Source organism: Cervus canadensis, chromosome 8 (assembly GCF_019320065.1).
Source record: "Cervus canadensis isolate Bull #8, Minnesota chromosome 8, ASM1932006v1, whole genome shotgun sequence".
Lineage (NCBI taxonomy): Eukaryota > Metazoa > Chordata > Mammalia > Artiodactyla > Cervidae > Cervus > Cervus canadensis.
Window position 1 is genome coordinate 59,800,682 of NC_057393.1, and position 17,067 is coordinate 59,817,748.

General features: G+C 50.6%; 1 long non-coding RNA gene across 1 annotated transcript in view; it reads right to left on the reverse strand.

The window, feature by feature from the left end:
- Positions 1-451: 451 nt before the first annotated feature.
- The window catches only part of LOC122446507, a 173,050-nt gene continuing 156,434 nt past the window's right edge, over positions 452-17,067 (reverse strand). Inside the window, exons 4-5 of the long non-coding RNA XR_006270885.1 lie at positions 5,922-6,025; positions 452-922 (exon numbers count right to left, since the gene is read on the reverse strand). This is a non-coding gene — a long non-coding RNA (uncharacterized LOC122446507). The remainder of the gene's footprint in view (positions 923-5,921; positions 6,026-17,067) is intronic.

Below are 17,067 nucleotides of genomic sequence, written 5' to 3' on the forward strand. Positions count from 1 at the left end.
CAGGCATTATTCTCTTCATTTAACAGATGAGAAGGCTGAGGCCCTGAGGGGTCACAAGGCTAGTAGATGTCACATGGGATCTGATAGAACCAGGACTCAAACCCAGGCTGGTCTGAGTCCACACCTAACACCCTTGGGTGAATGTTTCTGTCTTTGGTTCTAATTTTTCCAAGGCACAGAAAGGATAATTGGCAGTTGATATCAAAAATATATGTAGGTATTTTGATTGACAGTATAAGCTCAGTGATGGACAAACACAGAATGATTCTATTTTTCTCAGTAACTGATGTCAGCTTTGCCCTGCAAGGCCCAGCCCCACAAGCTGGTGACTGAGGGAGGCAAGGGAGGGATGGAAGAAAACAAACTTAACAAATAATAGTATCTTCATCCTTCTGATGATTTTCCTGGTCCCGTTTAATATTTGCAGCAGTCACTTTCTAATGATTAAGGAGCTTCATTGTCCAGTTCAAAGCTACCTCCTGCATAGCTTCCATCAGCCCCACCAGCGGGGATGGGGCTGTCCTGCTTGTGAGTGACTGGCTGCCCCTTGGTAGGGGACCGCATCCTACTCCGCAGTATCCTATCTAACTCTGGCCTCTAGCCATTGGTGTCCTCACTCCAGCTGGCCTCTAGCACGAGGGGAGGCCAGCGGCCAGGTCCTCACAGTTACAGTGACACTGTAACCCTATCCACGGCCTCTGACATCAGGGACCTCCCAGGGCGTGGCTGCCCCTGCTCCTTGTTCCTGGCAAGTCTGGGGAGAGGAGCATGGCTGTTTCCACTCAGCAAATTCTGCTCCTCTCTTTATACAGAGAAGGGGGTAGAGGACACCTTGCTTCTGCTAAAATGCCCCTCTCTTAGCAAAGCCTGGAGTGGATATTATGGTGAGGACTGCTCACTCTCCACCAAAATTCAATCTCCCCTGAAAAAAAAAAAAAAAACATGGTCAGGCCAAGGTCACCATCCAGACCAGGAGTCTACACACTCTACTCCACCTTGCCAGTGCCTATTTTTGAATGACCCATAGACTAAGATTGGTTTTTACATTTCTAAATGGTTGAAAAAAGAAAATGAAAAATATTCATGCCATGCAATTTCTTTGAAATTCACATTTCAGTGTCCATGAATAAAGTTTTATTGGGATATAGCCATGCCCATTATTTGCATATTGCCTATGGCTGTTTTCAAGATATAAGGGCAGAGTCAGGTACCTGCAGCACAGACAAACAGCCCATAAAGCTGAAAATATTTCCTATATGGCCCTTATAGAAAACTTTTGATGACTCCAGATCAAGATTTCCTTTCCCAGCCTCCTTTGCAGGTAGGTGGGGCATGTGGTAAGTTCTCACCAGTAGAAGTGGACTGGAAGTACTGGAAGATATCAAGGGTGCCCCTCCATGCTCACTTCCACCTCTGGCTGGAGCCAGGCATGGCAGCCCCCATCGCTGAGACTTCCAGGAGGCTCACAGGGATGGAGGGAAAGTGGCTCAGAGGACCCCAGTTCCTGCATGACTGAAAGAACTGCCTGCCAACCTGGCTATTTACCTTAAATTATAAGGTGAAAAAGGCAGGAACTTCAATCTTCTCCATGCCATTGCATTATTATGATAGAGCAGCGCGTCCTCACCCTGACTAGTGCGGATGTTTATCTGCAGCTGGGCGCTATCTCCAGAGACCTCCACCTACAAGTCCCAGTCATGTCATTTTAGGATATTGTTCTTGTACAGAAGGAGATGCACACCATAGATGGGGTTGTGCCCCTCCTTGAATCAGCAGAGCCTTATAAACCTGATAAGAGTATTGTTCCTATTAGAGTTCTCTTGTTTACAAGGAAAAGAGGGGCACTAGCTAGAGCAACTCAGGGAGAGAAGCTAGTTCAATATAAAGCAGATTCTCACCAGGATCCCCAGACAGAAGGGCAAGAGCAGCTAGGCCCCATGGGAACCAGCAATTGTGATGCACGCCTCCAAGACCAAGGGTATCCACGCACCTCTCTGTTCTCCTTCTTGGCCAGCCAGCTCCCTCCAGCCACTCACAGCTGGTGACCATGATTGGTCACCTTAGTGACCTAAGTCTAGCTCCTCAGCTCTTCCCCCTCCCAGGCTCAGCCTCTTCCTGATGCCTTCCCCAGTTAGGAGTCAGATTGGCCCATCTTAGGCTTTTGAGTCAGAATACCCAAAGCATATAGTGTGGGGAAGCCTCTGCTTCAAGTGCCCACCTTGGATGGATCAGCTGAATTCTGGAGGATGCAGAGACATGACATAAACACAGCTGCTTCCCACGCAGCATGCGCTGGGAGACAGGGGTTTCTCTTAGCCAGGAAATCGACCCCTCTAAGGAGCTGAGAAGTTCCACAGCTAAGAACTTGGGCTCAGGGCTAGAGTGCAGGAGTCGGCCCCACCTCCTTCTTGTGTGACCAGAGGCAAGTTTGGTACATTCATTTTCACCTCTATGAAATAGGAACCATAATTAAATCACCTGCCTCATAGGGTTGTCAAGATGATAAAAATAAATTAATCCATGTAAAGCACTTAGAACCGTACCCCTGACACGTCGTAAGCTTAGAGGGAAGGTGAGTGATTGGGACTATCATTAACATTATCTCTTAAACAAGAAGAAAATAGTAAGTCAAAACTCTGTTCCTTGCTGTAACCCTTCTCAATGTGTTCTCCATGAGTGATTCAAGTCAGCTTGAGGCAAGCACACTGGGCCCCAGGTGCACTTTCCTAAGGAGCCCAGAGCACACGGCTGCCATCTGCTAAGGACTCACTCGCTCTATGCCCAGCCTGCACCCGGCCCTGTACACGCATTAGCCCACTTCATCCAGTGAGGACATTCCGAGAGGGTCAAGAAGTTGTCCACATGCACGTACTTCAGGCTGAATTCCACTCTGTGTATTTCCACCAGCATGGATAACCCAAAGGGGCCACTGCAGGCCAATTGCTGAGTTGTGCCCGTTTCGACATAAGCCTGCCAGAGGCAGGGACAGGGGTTCCAGGAGCGAGGAGATGGAAGGTGGAATGATGCGGACAAAATACAAGGAGGCCCAGAATTGGGAAAGGAAACGCAGCACCAGCTTGGGGAGAGTACATCAGGTTTGGGGGTAGGGGTAGACAGGGGACATGATTATGTGCATGGTCCAACCTCCCCCATAAAGTTATTCAAATGCATGCAGTAGAGTCCCCGTTTAGTAAACAGAGACCTGGCCCGGAGCAAAGCCCCAGCCCTGGTTGCCTGTCCCAGCTCTGCCTCCCGTCTCTGTGTGACCTTGATGGTGACACCCCTCTCCAAGCCATGGTAGTCATATATGTGACCAGATGACTCTAAGGCCCTCCTGACTCTGGTCCCACTATGGTGATTCTCTAGTTCCTGTTGTGTTCTTAGAGGCCAGCCCTGAGCACAGACCACCCCATGACTTCCATCCCAACGTGGCACTATGGACTTTCACTCCCCAATTTATTGTGTGCTTAGGAATCATGGAAAAAAAGTAAAACTATTATCCTCAAAACCCCAGCAGGTCTCTTAATGACTACTCCACTAATTAGTAGCAGCTGTTAATGAAGTGTGCAGGTACAAGCCTAGCCTCATCAATTAATCCATACATGCTCCTGGGCTGCTGTAATATTTAAAGGGGAAATCAATACTTGGCAGCTGGGCCTGGGGAGGTCGCTCGCATGGGTAGGGAAGGTGTAGCATTGTAAGGAACTTGTAACTAAAATAGCTTATGCCTGGAGCATAGTACAGGGGAGCAGAAAGCAGGACAGGCCTTTAGGGGCACAGGAATCTAGGCATGCATGTAGAACAGTGGCAGAGGGGACTGAGTGGGCAGGTCAGCTGGCACCTGCTCCACAGGTGGAGAGCTCCAGCCAGGCCAGCAGGGGCACACAGAGGTAACAGCCCTCTTCAAATTGTTATCTCACAAAATCCTCTTATTCCTGCAGGCTGGGGAGACTAGGAGGCTAGGAGTCCTACTATCACCTCCTCCTGGCAGATGTAGGGATCAAGGCTCCAAATGAAACATGGTCTTGTCCAAAGTTGCAAAGCAAGTGAGAGTAACAATCACTTTTCTGACCAATGCTGTGCCAAACACCCTACACACATCTTTTCTTTTAAGCCTTATGTGTCTATGAGACAAGAAACGCTATTGCACCACTTTGGAGATGGGCGTACTGAAGGTTTGAGAATTTAAAACACCTGCCTAACAAAGCTGGTCTTTGGCAAGGAGGGTGCTCAAACCCAGGCAATCTGACTTCAGAGCTCGTATACTTAGCACATGTGGGCCTGAACAGCAATAAGCCTTCAGCCCTATAGAACAAGATCCACCTTCCTTGCATAATTCATAGCATCTTGAACTCTGGCCCTCTACACTAGTTTCCTATTGCCGCTCTAACAAAGTACCACGTACTTACTGGCTTAACGCAACATAAATCTACTATCTTGCAGTTCTAGAGGTCAAAAGTCTAAAACGATTTTCACTGGGTTAAAGACAAGGTGTTGATGGGGCCACATTCTTTCTGGAGGCTCTAGGGGAGAATCCGTCCTCTTGCCTTGTTCAGCATCTAGAGGCGCCTGCATCCCTCGGTTCGTGGCTTTTCCTTCCTGTTGAAGCCAGCAATCCAGTTACTACAACCTCTCCTTCCATCACCACATCTCCCTGTCTGTCTCTCTTCTTCTGCCCCTCCCTTACAAAGACCTTTGTGTTTACATGGGACCCACTCATATAAACCAAGATAATTTCCTGAATAATCCTGAATAATAGAGTCACTTTTGCTACGTGAAGTAACACAGTCATGGGTTTCAGAGATTAGGATGTGGACACCCTTGAAAGTGAAAGTTGCTCAGTCATGTCCGACTCTTTGCAACCCCATGGGCTATACAGTCCATGGAATTATCCTGGCCAGAATACTGGAGTGGGTAGCTGTTCCCTTCTCCAGGGGATCTTCCCAACACAGGGATCGAATCCAGGTCTCATGCATTGCAGGCAGATTCATTACCAACTGGGCTATCAGTGAAGCCTGATAGCTCTTTGGGGGATATTTACTCTGTATGACATAAGACATCTTTGGGGGATATTTAATCTGTATAATATGGGCTTCCCTGGTGGCTTAGTGGTAAAGAATCCACCTGCAGTGCAGAAGATGTGGGTTCGATCCCAGGATCAGGAAGATCCCCTGGAGAAGGAAATAGCCAGTATTCTGGCCTGGGAAATCCCATGGACAGAGGAGCCTGTCAGGCTACAGTTCATGGAATTGTAACAGTCAGACACAACTTAGCAACTAAACCATAACCCCCAATCTCTATAACATACCATCTCACTGTCTACCTCTTCACCCTCCTCAAACACTTATATCAGTCAGCATCCAATTGGAAAGACCAGAGGATTCTTGGTATTTCAAACAGAAGGAATTTAACATAGAGAATAAGTTCCACATGTGATAGAAGAGCTGCGAAGCCAAACAGGGGCTGTTGAAGCAACCAAGAAATTAGCAAGAAGCTTTTTGTGACCATCCCCACTCCACTGATACAGACACACACAGTTAAGGTCAGTGATCCCCGCCTCCAAACTCCAGTGACCAAAGTGCCAAAGAAATGGCTGAGGTCCCTAAGCCTCTGGGTGGTCTGTGGCACACTGCAAGTACTGAGTCCGGAGGCTTGCACAGAAGAGGCACTCAGAGAAAGGTCACCTAAACCAGGGCCTCCTCCTTCCATACCATCGGTGAGGGCACAGCCACAGCCCAGGACCGCAAGAAGAGGTCATGGTGTAGGTGAGAAGGCAGGCAGATAGGATGCAGTGACTCAACAGCTGACTGTCAGCCCCTGAAACCAGGGACTCAGTGTTGAGTGCACTTTACTCCCAATCACAGGCTCAGGCAACCTTTTTGGAGAAAACGCTGAGAGCAGACAGATCTGGGGGAAAAGACCTTGGGCTGGTTCCAGAGGGCCTGGCAGGAATCTGCAATCCGCAGGCTGCTTGAGGGAAGTACCAGGCTTGCTTTAGCGAAGCCATTGAGTCTGCTGTCCTCCCCTGTAAGAGACACAAGGAGGCATCATGATTATAATCCTGGGCGAATAACGTTTCCCTCATTGGATGTTATTCCATGGCTCCTCTTCCCCATGCTAACCTATGATGTCTGAGATAAGGGGAGGGAGGAGATTGAAAGAATATACCAAGGAGGAAGGAAGAAAGGGAGGGGCAGGAGTCAGGAACCAGCCTTTCCCAGGTGAGCCTAGGTCAGGGTCAGAGGGGGACACATACTCTACAATGCATAAATTCACCTCAAATCTATCCAGGGGCATAAGCATCCCACTCCCTGGCCAGAGGAGGATGTTTTACTCCAGGGACCTCTGTCCTGGTGAATGACATCACTCAGTAGCACCCCCACCATCTAGCAGACCACACCCCTGGTGGGGGGAGGTGGCGGGGGCTCTGAGACTCACTTCTCTCACTAGTCATTATCCAGGCTCCGGCCAGTCTACCTGTCCCCCGTCCTGTCCTCAGTCCCACAGCCTTGATTAGGCTCCTGCCATTCCCTCTCCTGGGTTCCTCCAACAGCCTTCTAACAGCATTCCTGCCTCCTGCCCCACTCCCTAATCTAGTCTGTATGTGCTACCCAGACTGGTTTTTCTGAAATAGAGTTGGTCATATCACTCCCTTACCCCTCCCGCCATGTCCAGGGGATTCAAGGACTTCACAGTCTGGTCCTCACCTCCCTCCCCAGCCCTCTCCCCCCGCCACCCGCTTCCCTTCAGTCTCAGATCACCCTCCAGGAAACTACCTGTAGGATATATCTCTCTCCGTCACACACACACACACACACATACACACACACACACACACACCTTTACACTTGCTACTCTCTGTACCTAAAATTCTCTCCTTCCCCCACTCTAGGAATAATCTCACAACTTAGGGACCTTTTCAATCCTGTTCTAAACTGAGTCTTTGGAATCACATTCGGGAGTGACCTCACACCTGAAGACTGCCCTGTGCTGTCCCCACCCCGACCCCAGGCCCTCCTGCTGCCCCCTTCCTGTTTCCCCGTGTGGCCTCTACCTGGCCCCACCCGTATCAGCTGCATCACCATGGGTGCCTTCCTAACTAGCACCCACTCCAGGCCTGGCATTTGTGGGGACATGGGCAGGGCAGTCCTCTGAGAGTGCCCACAGGCATGGCGGGGCAGGAATTGGGCTCAAACAGTGGATGCCCATTCATAACCACTGATGTTCTGCTACATGTTCGATCAGGACCCTCCTCCCTTTAGTATCCCTGGGCCCCTGGGGAGCTGAGTAACAGAGAGTAGACAGACACGAGTCTGTCTGCTCACTGAAGATCAGGAAATGCTACTGACATCATGACATCTGCCAGCACCTTGGGGAAAGGATGTAACCCCTTCTCAATGCTCTTTCAAAGGACTTCATTTGAACTAAGGTTATGGATTAGTCAAAAACCCCTTCTCCCTTGGTGGCATTTTATCATTGCCATTCACTTCAGTCATGCCATCACCATAGCAGTTAGCACCCCACAACAAGCCAGGGCCTTTGGGAGAGATGAGAGAAGCCAGCCTGCCGGTGTAGCCCTCAGCACAACTTCAGGATCGTTCTTTCATCTTCCTGGAAGTTTTAAGCATCCTATAATATTCGCTACTCACCCAAGAGCATCACGAGGTCTCAAATGAATCTGGGCTTGGCTGACTCAATCAACATCTTACCACATCAACCTGCCCCATGTCCAAGGGATCCAAGAATCATCAACCCAACTGCCATTCCTTTACTGATTCTTCAAATACATACTGAAAGCCTAACGGTTACAACAGCTTTCACAAGGCTAGGGGTACATGAGCAAACCAAACAGTGGATCCTTGCCCTCACAGAGCTAGGAATCTAGTTCAAGGAGCCAAACACAAAGGGCTCATCAGTGTGGGCCAGGCGGAGGGTTTGCTCCAGAGAACAAGAGGGCAGAGAAGCCAAGTGGACGAATTTCCTCTTATTTTGCAAGAAGAAAGATAGGGCAAATTATTCCAAGACCAAGCAAATGGCAGCTTTCCCCCTACTGAAGAGTTCAGAAAAAATAAAATAATAGGAAACAGAGAACTGTGTTAACAGTAGCCAGTCCTGGAGAGTAAAGGAGAAGGAAATATCACCCCCAGACTGCTGTTCTGTACATGGAGACCCTAGAATAGGGCACCCCCCAGCTCTCACAAGACAGTGGTCCGAACAGCCCTCCCCCAGAGCCTGCACAGAAGCACCATCCTGCCCAGCATGCTCGCCCTCACTCGCCCCCCACTCAGGCTTCCTTCTCCTCCTCCTCATCCCTCCCAAGCTCTGCGCATCCGTGCATTCACTCAAGCTGTTCCCTGCCCCTGCAATGACCTTCATCCCTTGTCTTCCAAATGCCGGCTCACACCAGGCTCAACTCAGCACCATCCCATAAAACAGCTTCTGGTCAGGCCTTTCACGCCTCCGACTGCGGCGCACCGGTCCCTCCTCTGTAGCAAAGCTATTTATGGACACGCACCTGGCTGCCCTGCCCAGGGGCCAAGGGCACTTAGGACAGGGCATACAGAGGACAGAGAAGGAGATGGTATGTGGGAGGCCCACTCCCTGCCAGGAGCATCATCTCCACTCATCCTCACGCGGGCAGGTGCACGGCCACAGCCCAGCGGCCAGCAGCCGGGTGTCCGCGTGATGCTCAAGTAAGAGGATGAGCTGAGGGCAAGCAGAGCTCCGACTGACGGCAGACCTCCTTCCACTCTCCCACGCTGCCTGGTCTCGGGTGACGCTCAACAAATATCTGATGGATGAGAGAGTGCCGAACAAAGGAATGAACACCCTCTCACCTCTCACCCGCTAAACACACAGGCCATGCTGGGCTTTGAATTGCTAGGGAGAGAAGCTCTTCTGGTGCCTTGAGCAGTATCGTATCATGAGGGAGGGCCTTTATCCAAACACTGAGTTGGTTTCTTAACTCGGTCTCCTAGAGATCTTTCTAGACCCTTCCTCCAACACTGCAAATGGGAGCCCAGTTTTTATGAGGTTCTAAAGCTGTACTCAGTGACAGCCTGGAATCAGCAAGTATCAGATTCAAAAGCCCTTCCAGGTCTAATGGGCCAGCCCTCTGCTCTCAGAGAAGAGAGGGGTTAGTTGCTCAGTCATCTCCAACTCTTTGCAACCCTATGGACTGTAGCCCGCCAGGCTCCTCTGTCCATGGGATTCTCCAGGCAAGAATACTGCAGTGGGTTGCCATTTCCTTCTCCAGGGAATCTTCCCGACCCAGGGATCGAACCCGGGTATCCCGCACTGGGACTCAATCCCAAACACAGCCAGCAAGCAGACTGGACCAGGCCACACTTTTCCCAGCCTCACTTTCCTCCAACCACGCCTGTGAGCAGCTCCCTCTCTCACTTCCAGGGCTGCTGGGCACTGGAGAGGGAAACCAGACTGTCTTCCTGATCCCATCCTGTGACTGAGACGAAGTGGGCATTGTCTGCAGATCACACGGAAGGTTTGGATGCACGACGTTCATTTGTCAGTTAGGACGAAGGAGCTTTTGTCACGCAGCCTGGGGCAGGCAGGTGGGGATGCTTCCTGAGCATAATCAGACCAGGGTTGTCATTTCACAAGAAATGGGGTCACGCTCATGTTAATAGGAGGCATACACATTTCTCACCTATCTGAAGGGGAGCTTGAGAAGGGAATTAATTCTCACAGTGGTGAGGCATGTTTGATTGCTGTTGGTTTAGTGGAAACCAGCCCCAGCCTGGGGTGAGAGCCTCCGTTTCTCCACACCCTTCTCTCACTGCTCCTCTCCCCCTCACCCCTCCTCAGAGCAGAGCTCAGCCCTCCCTCCACAGAGAAAAGCAGAAAATGGGTAGGGAGGAAGCCACCACAGTTGGGAGACAGAAGAGACAGCAGAATCAGCAAAATACAGGAGTAGGAGGAGAGGAGGGAGGCGTGACGGGACGCTCCTACAAAGACTTGGGAGAATCCACATGTCAAGGTCAGGTCAAGGGGATAAAGTTCCACTCTATCCTGCACCCTCGTGGCCCACAACCTTTAGTCCAGAGCCGATCAAGGGGCCTGGTGGGCTACGGTCCATTAGCATCGCAAAGAGTTGGACACAACTGAAACGACTTAGCACACACACATATGCACACAGGGGTGACTTTTTGCTGCCCCTCCTCACCCTGAAGCCACCCAGAGGGAGTTCCCGGGTGTTGGTGGGTGCTTCCGCAGACTATTGGGAATGACACCCCCACTCCCAGACCAAACTGTCCCTCCCCAGAGCCCCTTAGAGACGAGCCACATGAAACAGGAGCAAAAGGGACTGGCCTCGTGGGTTCCAGCTCTAGTCTTCTGCAGGATTAGCAGATCGATGGCAAAGCAATGTTGGAGGGAAGAAACCTTAGGAAAATGTACCTACTCTTCGGCACCCCCATAGGGACAGCCCATGTTGTGCCCTAACCCTGCAGAGGAGGGGGCAGGGAGGCTAGGTCTACTTTCAAGGCCTGACCTCCAGTGGCCAGGTCTCCAGTGATCAACTGCCAAACTCACCTGGGCCTTCCTGGTCCATTAATACAAATATAAAAACTCCAGCACAATTCGACCTCCCTTAATATCACCCATCTCAACTCCATGCAGACCAGAAACTCCTGACTCAGGGGTTCCTACCGCCTTCTCACCCCTCACCCACCCCCCCCCATTTAACAATTGCTTTCATTTAGTATCGGGAACCTACCCTGCTGAGCCATATTCTCAGCGCTGGAGAGTTTACGTGAACCAGCCACGCTCCCTGCCCTCCTGATGCTCACCGGCCCACAAGAGGTCCCAATATGGGAGCTGGCAGTGACCATGCAGCTGGAAAGTGCTCTGATGGGGGAAAGACAGCACTGCAAGTGTTCAGGAGACGGTCAGAGGGTCTTCAGGGGGAGACGGAGAAGGGAGAAGTCTTCCAGGCAGAGGGAGGCATTGGCCAAATCCTGAAGGTCAGCGAAATTGAAAGTTTGGTGTGTCCAGTGGTTAGCATTGGAGGAGGGGAGTCACAGGGGATGGGTGGCGGCCACATCTGATCCAGTCTCCTAAGCCACTCTAAGAAGACTAGAATTTATCCCAAGGGGCAGCAAAAAGCCTTCCAAGGCAGTGGCAAGTCAGATGTGTAACTGGGGAGAGTTCTTCTGGCGGTGGAATAGAGGAGATATTAGAGGGGCCACACAGACGAGGCCAGATCAGGCCCAAGACTATTACATAGGCGGAGGCAGAGATGGGAGCACAGAGGAAAGGATGATGAACAGAGTAGGGACCCTGAGAAGGCAGCACCTCGAGTGTGTGGTCTTGAGCAGCCTTGGGGAATGGTGGAGAAGAGGAGTCAGAGACCCTTGCTGCCAGTCTCTGAGCACTTGCCAGCCTCTGTGATAAGCCCATATAGTCTATTTATCACCATCTCATTGAATCCTGCAACAGCTTTGTGAAGCAGATATTGCTATTATGCCCATTTTACATCTGTGGAAACTGAGGCTAGGTGACGTTATCCTCTCTGACTTAAGTCAAAGGGGTCGAAAGTAGGAGGCCCAGGATGACTCAAGGTTTGGGGGGCAACCAGGTGAATATGAGCACTATTGCCCTGAGAGGGGCCAGTGGGAGAGGAATGGACTTGGAGAGGCAGCAAGGGGTCAGTGAGGGGCGTGTAGTTTGGGGGCCTGGAGGACACCAAGGTGTTGGGGTCTAGTGGGCAGTGGAATGTGCAGGTCTGAGGGTCAAGGGTGCAAGATATGTATGGATTTGGGAGCCTATGTTTAGAGAAAGGAAGCCACAAGCATGGAGGAGGTTTTCCATGGCCTGTAGTCACAGAAGGAGGTCAAGGACAGAGCTCTGGTAACACAGACGTGGGAGCGGTAGGCAGAGCAGGTCTGGGGAGGAAAGGGTTAGCTGCAGGCCACTCTCTACCTTGACTGGGGAAAAAAGAAAGATGACCCGGTCAAATCACCTCATAATCACTAATGTCAGAGCCCCTGGCAAACACACTAATGATATTGGCTAGCAGAAGTGTTCTTATCTATGGAATGCTTTTAGCAAGATGTACCGTATCTGTCTAGCACTGCTTATGGTAAACAAACCGGGACCCTATGGATTTGTGGGGTACGGCTCCCTGGGAAATGTGCAAACTGTGTAACTATCAGAGAATAAAGTGGAGATATTGCATGACCAAGATAGCTCCCTTTATAGTAAGGGATGGCTTGCATGGGTCACATAGAGACCTCTTCTGATAATCTGAATGAGGCAAAAAAAGAAAAAAATGGTCTTACGGAGCAGTACTGGTAGTCTTAGACCTCATGCTTTACCTGTGCCTGACAATTATTTTGATCCTTGCAATTATTGGTGTGCGTGCTAAGTCCCTTCAGTCATGTCAGACTTTTTGCGACCCTATAGACTGTAGCCCACAAGGCTTCTCTGTCCGTGGGATTCTCCAGGAAAGAATACTAGAGAGAGTTGCCATGCCCTCCTCCAGGGAATCTTCCCAACCCAGGGACTGAACCTGTGTGTCTTACATCTCCTGATTTAGCAGGCTATCTTTACCACTAGCACAACCTGGGAAGCCCTTGTAATTATTAGTAAAACTTAATACTGGATAAGGGCTCTGATTCTTAGGAAGCTGACTTTTCAGTCTGAGCCACTGTATTTTGTCTCAAGGACAGAAACTTGCTAAACTTGGCCATAATCCTTTGAATTTTCCACCCAGCCCCAGGACTGTGCCAGACTTGAGAAGTGACTCCTTGATCTTGCTGATGAATAAGCATCTTGAGACGGGAGAGGAGCCATGAAAGGCTTTCTATGCCAGGTTAAGGTGATACTTTGTCCAAACAGAGGCAGCAAGATGCTACTGAAGGCCTGAATGTAGGGAAGTGACAAGGTCAGACTCAAACTCTGGAGAGGCCCCTAGGTCAGTGTATAACCCGCCTGGGAGAAGGCAAGCTTGGGAGCAGAGACCCAGGTGGGGGTTCATCCAGGAGAAAAAGCATGGGGCTCTGGATAGGTCCTGGCAGTGGGAATGAAGAACAGCTGGTGAATTTAAGACTTGTTTAAGAGTTAGCATGGACGGGACATGGGAACTGGAAATTTGGCAAGGGGCAGTGAGAAAGGGGAAGCTGAGGTTTCTCGCTTGGGTAAGTAGGTGGTTAGTGGTGCTGGAGATAGGGCTGGGGAGCATGGGGACGAGGAGGCTTGGAGAAGATGAGAGGTCCTGCTCTGAACATTTCAGTGTCTTTGGAAAATCCTCACAGAGTTAGTTGGATAATGCAGTTCTGAAACTCAAGAGCCATGACTGGGCTGGAGATAGAAAGTGGATTCCAGGTGGTGGATGATGACTTGAGCCAGATGAGATTTCAAAAGAAATGTGGATGGTGAAGAATGAAAAGGCTCAAGCCAAGAAACACCAACGATTAAGGCAAGAATTTGCAAAATGGAGTCCAAAGACCTCATGCCTCAGATAACCAGGAGGGTGTGTAAAATGCAGATTCCTGAGCCTGCATGAAAGGCACACAATGTATGGAGGGTAGACTATTCTCTCAATAAATTGTGTCTGTGAATGAAGACCAGGAGAAGAAGAGCTGAAAGGGGAGGAGAAAGGAAAGAACTCCATTGTGTATAGGGACAAGACACAAACATGCCTAAATGCTGATAGAATAAATAGTTCCATAGAGGGAGAGCACGAAGACAGAGCAACAAGGGGCCCTTAAGACAGCAGCAAGTGGCGACACTGGTTAAAAAGACGTCTGGAGAATAAAGACAGGATGGTGGACAATGTCTTAAAACTTAATTGGCATTGCCACTTGACATCTTCTATTTTCTCTGCAGAGCAAGACCTGGGGTTAACTGCAAAGAGAGAGCGAGATGGAGGTGATAGCAGAGGTTTGTGGAGGGAAACAAGCAATAGAAGTGAAACCATACTAACGATGTCCCTGATTCTATGGTAAGTATATGTTGGCTCAAAATGTGAGCCAGTTGAGATGATTTTGTCCAGGTCAACAGAGCCTAGCCCGAGAAAGTTCTTCTTTCTATAGTCTCCATACTTGAGAGCTTCTAAGTCACATAACGTATCAGAGCCCATAGTGAACAGACTTTTGCCTCTCCACTTAGCTCCTAGGAGGGACGGGATGAGCGACACCACCCCGACCCCCCAGTCTCAGGAGAGGGGCCTGCAGAGGACTTGCTGCTCTGGAGCACAGGAGTAGGGGTGCTGCTTCTGTGCCGAGCCCCTGTCACTCAGAAATGCTTCTGAGCGGCAACTCACAACCTCTGCAGTTCCAGAAAACCACATCACTGCAAACGGGAGTCATCCCAGCCAAATCCTGATGCACAGAGGATCACGGAAATTACCTCTACCCTAAGTCACACCTCTGTGGGCTGAAAAACCCAGATGGTACAACACCCAACTGCGGGTCCAGAGGTGGACAGTTCAGGGGAGGGGCAACTGCTGGCACATCCTTCCCCTCTCTGTTCACAACTTCCAGATAGAGAGCCCATTTCTCCTTCTAGAGTGCCTAGTACTGCATGGTTAATTTCATCAAAGCCCACAAGGGATCTTGTGTGTGTGCTAAGTCACTTCAGTCGCGTCCAACTCTGTGACCCCATGAACTGTAGCCCTCCAGACTCTTCTGTCCATGTGTTTCTCCAGGAAAGAATACTGAAGTGGGTTGCCATGCCTGCCTCCAGGTGATCTTCCTGACGCAGGGTTGAACCCATGCCTCTAATGTCTCCTGCATTGCCAGGCTGGTTCTTTACCACTGTGCCACCTGGAAGCCTGCAGGGGATCTTGAGGGAATTAAAATCGCTCAAGTGAACATAGAAGCCAATCAGCAGTATCCATGCAGGGGTTCCATGAAGGTCAGAGGTTCCAGTGGGTTCCATGCGGCTGGAGCAGGGCCTTCACTCTGTGCAGCAGTTATTCTCTCCAAGCTCGTGCTCAGAGCATCCTGCTGCTGCTGCTGCTGCTAAGTCGCTTCAGTCGTGTCCGACTCTGTGCGGCCCCATACACGGAAACCCACCAGGCTCCCCCGCCCCTGGGATTCTCCAGGCAAGAACACTGGAGTGAGTTGCCGTTTCCTTCTCCCAGAGCATCCTGAGGGGCTGTTTAATGGAAAGGTCTGGCTCCACTCCAACCTCATTCATCACAATCTCTGGGGTACAACCCGTTGGTTCCACCGATAACCTCCTAACCTTAGGAGCCCTGGGCCAGGGCCTGACACAGCCATGCAAACCAGAAACACAGAGACATCAGTGTCCAGGCTTGACAGGCTCTGGGATGCCGACTCCCAGCTCTCACAGACAATGACCAGAGCTCAAGTGCCAATATCTTCATTTGCAGCTGGTTCTGCTGTCTGAGCAGCACACCCTCTCCCCGAGGACCAGCGACACAGGAAGCCAGAGCACTAGAGTGTTCCTAGGGGAGCCCGTGGCACCAGGCTGTGACGGTCCTTCTTCATAGCAGAGGCCAGGTGCAGCCATTCAGGGCCCTCCAACACGTGCCCCTGGGCCACCTAATTCCTCTGTTCCAATGGGCCAATGAGACTCCATGGTAAGCACCGCCTTCACGTGCATTCCGCAGTTGGTCAGTGATTTCCAAGCTTCCCTGACCCACTGCCTCTTGAAGGGACTTTGTGTCCTTGCTTTGCTCCATTTTATGACTTAATGTCTGGGTTGAGTGGTCAGAGGGCCACTGCATCCCCCTCACATTCAGATTCTTGGATACACTTCACATTTTTAGGGTACTGCCTCATCCCCACTCACAGATAAGGGAACCAAGCCACCCAGGGCAGGTGTCAGACCCAAGCCCACCTGGCTCCCTCCTGGGAAAGGCTGAGGTCAGTGTTAGCAGAGATGGTCAAGTGGGGAGAGGCTGGCTTGGGGGCAGTGCAGCCCTCCTCACCACCACCCAGTGATCTGAACACCCTCCCACCCGCCAACTCCTTAGTACTTCTGCATCACCAGGTCTCCAAGCCAGAAGCCTGGCCTCCTCACTCTCCTCAGTATGGCTCCAGCCTCTCCCCACTGGCCATCTCCACTCCCACCAAACTCAGCCTTTCCCAGCAGGAAGCCGTGTGGCCTTGGATCTGATACCTATCCTGGGTGGCCTCAACTCTGACTAGATAGTCAGCCTACAGCTCAGACATCCTGGTTGAGTGACCCACCCTGCCACTGTCAAGTAAACTATCAGTCAAGACCCTGAGTTTCAACATAAATCAGCTAAATCCAAAAGGTGAATGTGAGGCTCAGTTATCAGAAGAGTCCACAAGCAGTGTTCTGGCTGCAGGTCTAGCTGGATCCAGAAGCTTGAACCTCACCCTCTGGACCTGTGTTTGCTCTTTGATTCTCTATCTGGTCTGTCTCTGGACTTTGTTTTCCTCTGTGATAGATTCACTCTCGGGCATACTCTCTCCACATGTGGGAGTCCAAAAGTTCTGGGTTGACAGTATCACAATCCCAAATTCTGAAAGAGACAGCTGTCCTCTCCAAAACCCCTCAAGAGTACCAGCACTGAACTAACTTCGCCCTGGACCACTGAGAGTATCTGGGGGAGTCAGATGCACTGATGTGCCGGGCCTGAGTCACAGGCGCACTCTAGAATTATCACACCCCATCCACATGGACTCAGACTGAAGATGGAGTGGATTCCCAGGGAAAAGGGTGCTCTATTGTCAGAAGGAGATGATTATTGAGCCAGCAATAAATATTTTCTACTGTAATGAACTGAACTCCCTGTCTGGATCCAAGGGGAGGAGGTGAGGATCAGAGGCTGTCTAGGTCCAGGCCATACCCAAGGAGCAATAACCCATTCTCCTCCTTATGACTGAAGTAGTTTTGCTAGCACCTACAGAGGGCACTCTCCCCCTCAACAGAAGAGACCCCAAAGGTTTTAGGGGATGGTATTTGGTGGGGAAGAAAACATGGAAAGAGGAGCAAGATGGGAGAGAACGACTCCCCACAGGCTCCTAGGATTAGGCTCCTAATCCTATTAACGATTATGGCATGAAGGAGCTGAATTTGACAGAACATGGTCATGATCAGACAGAGCCA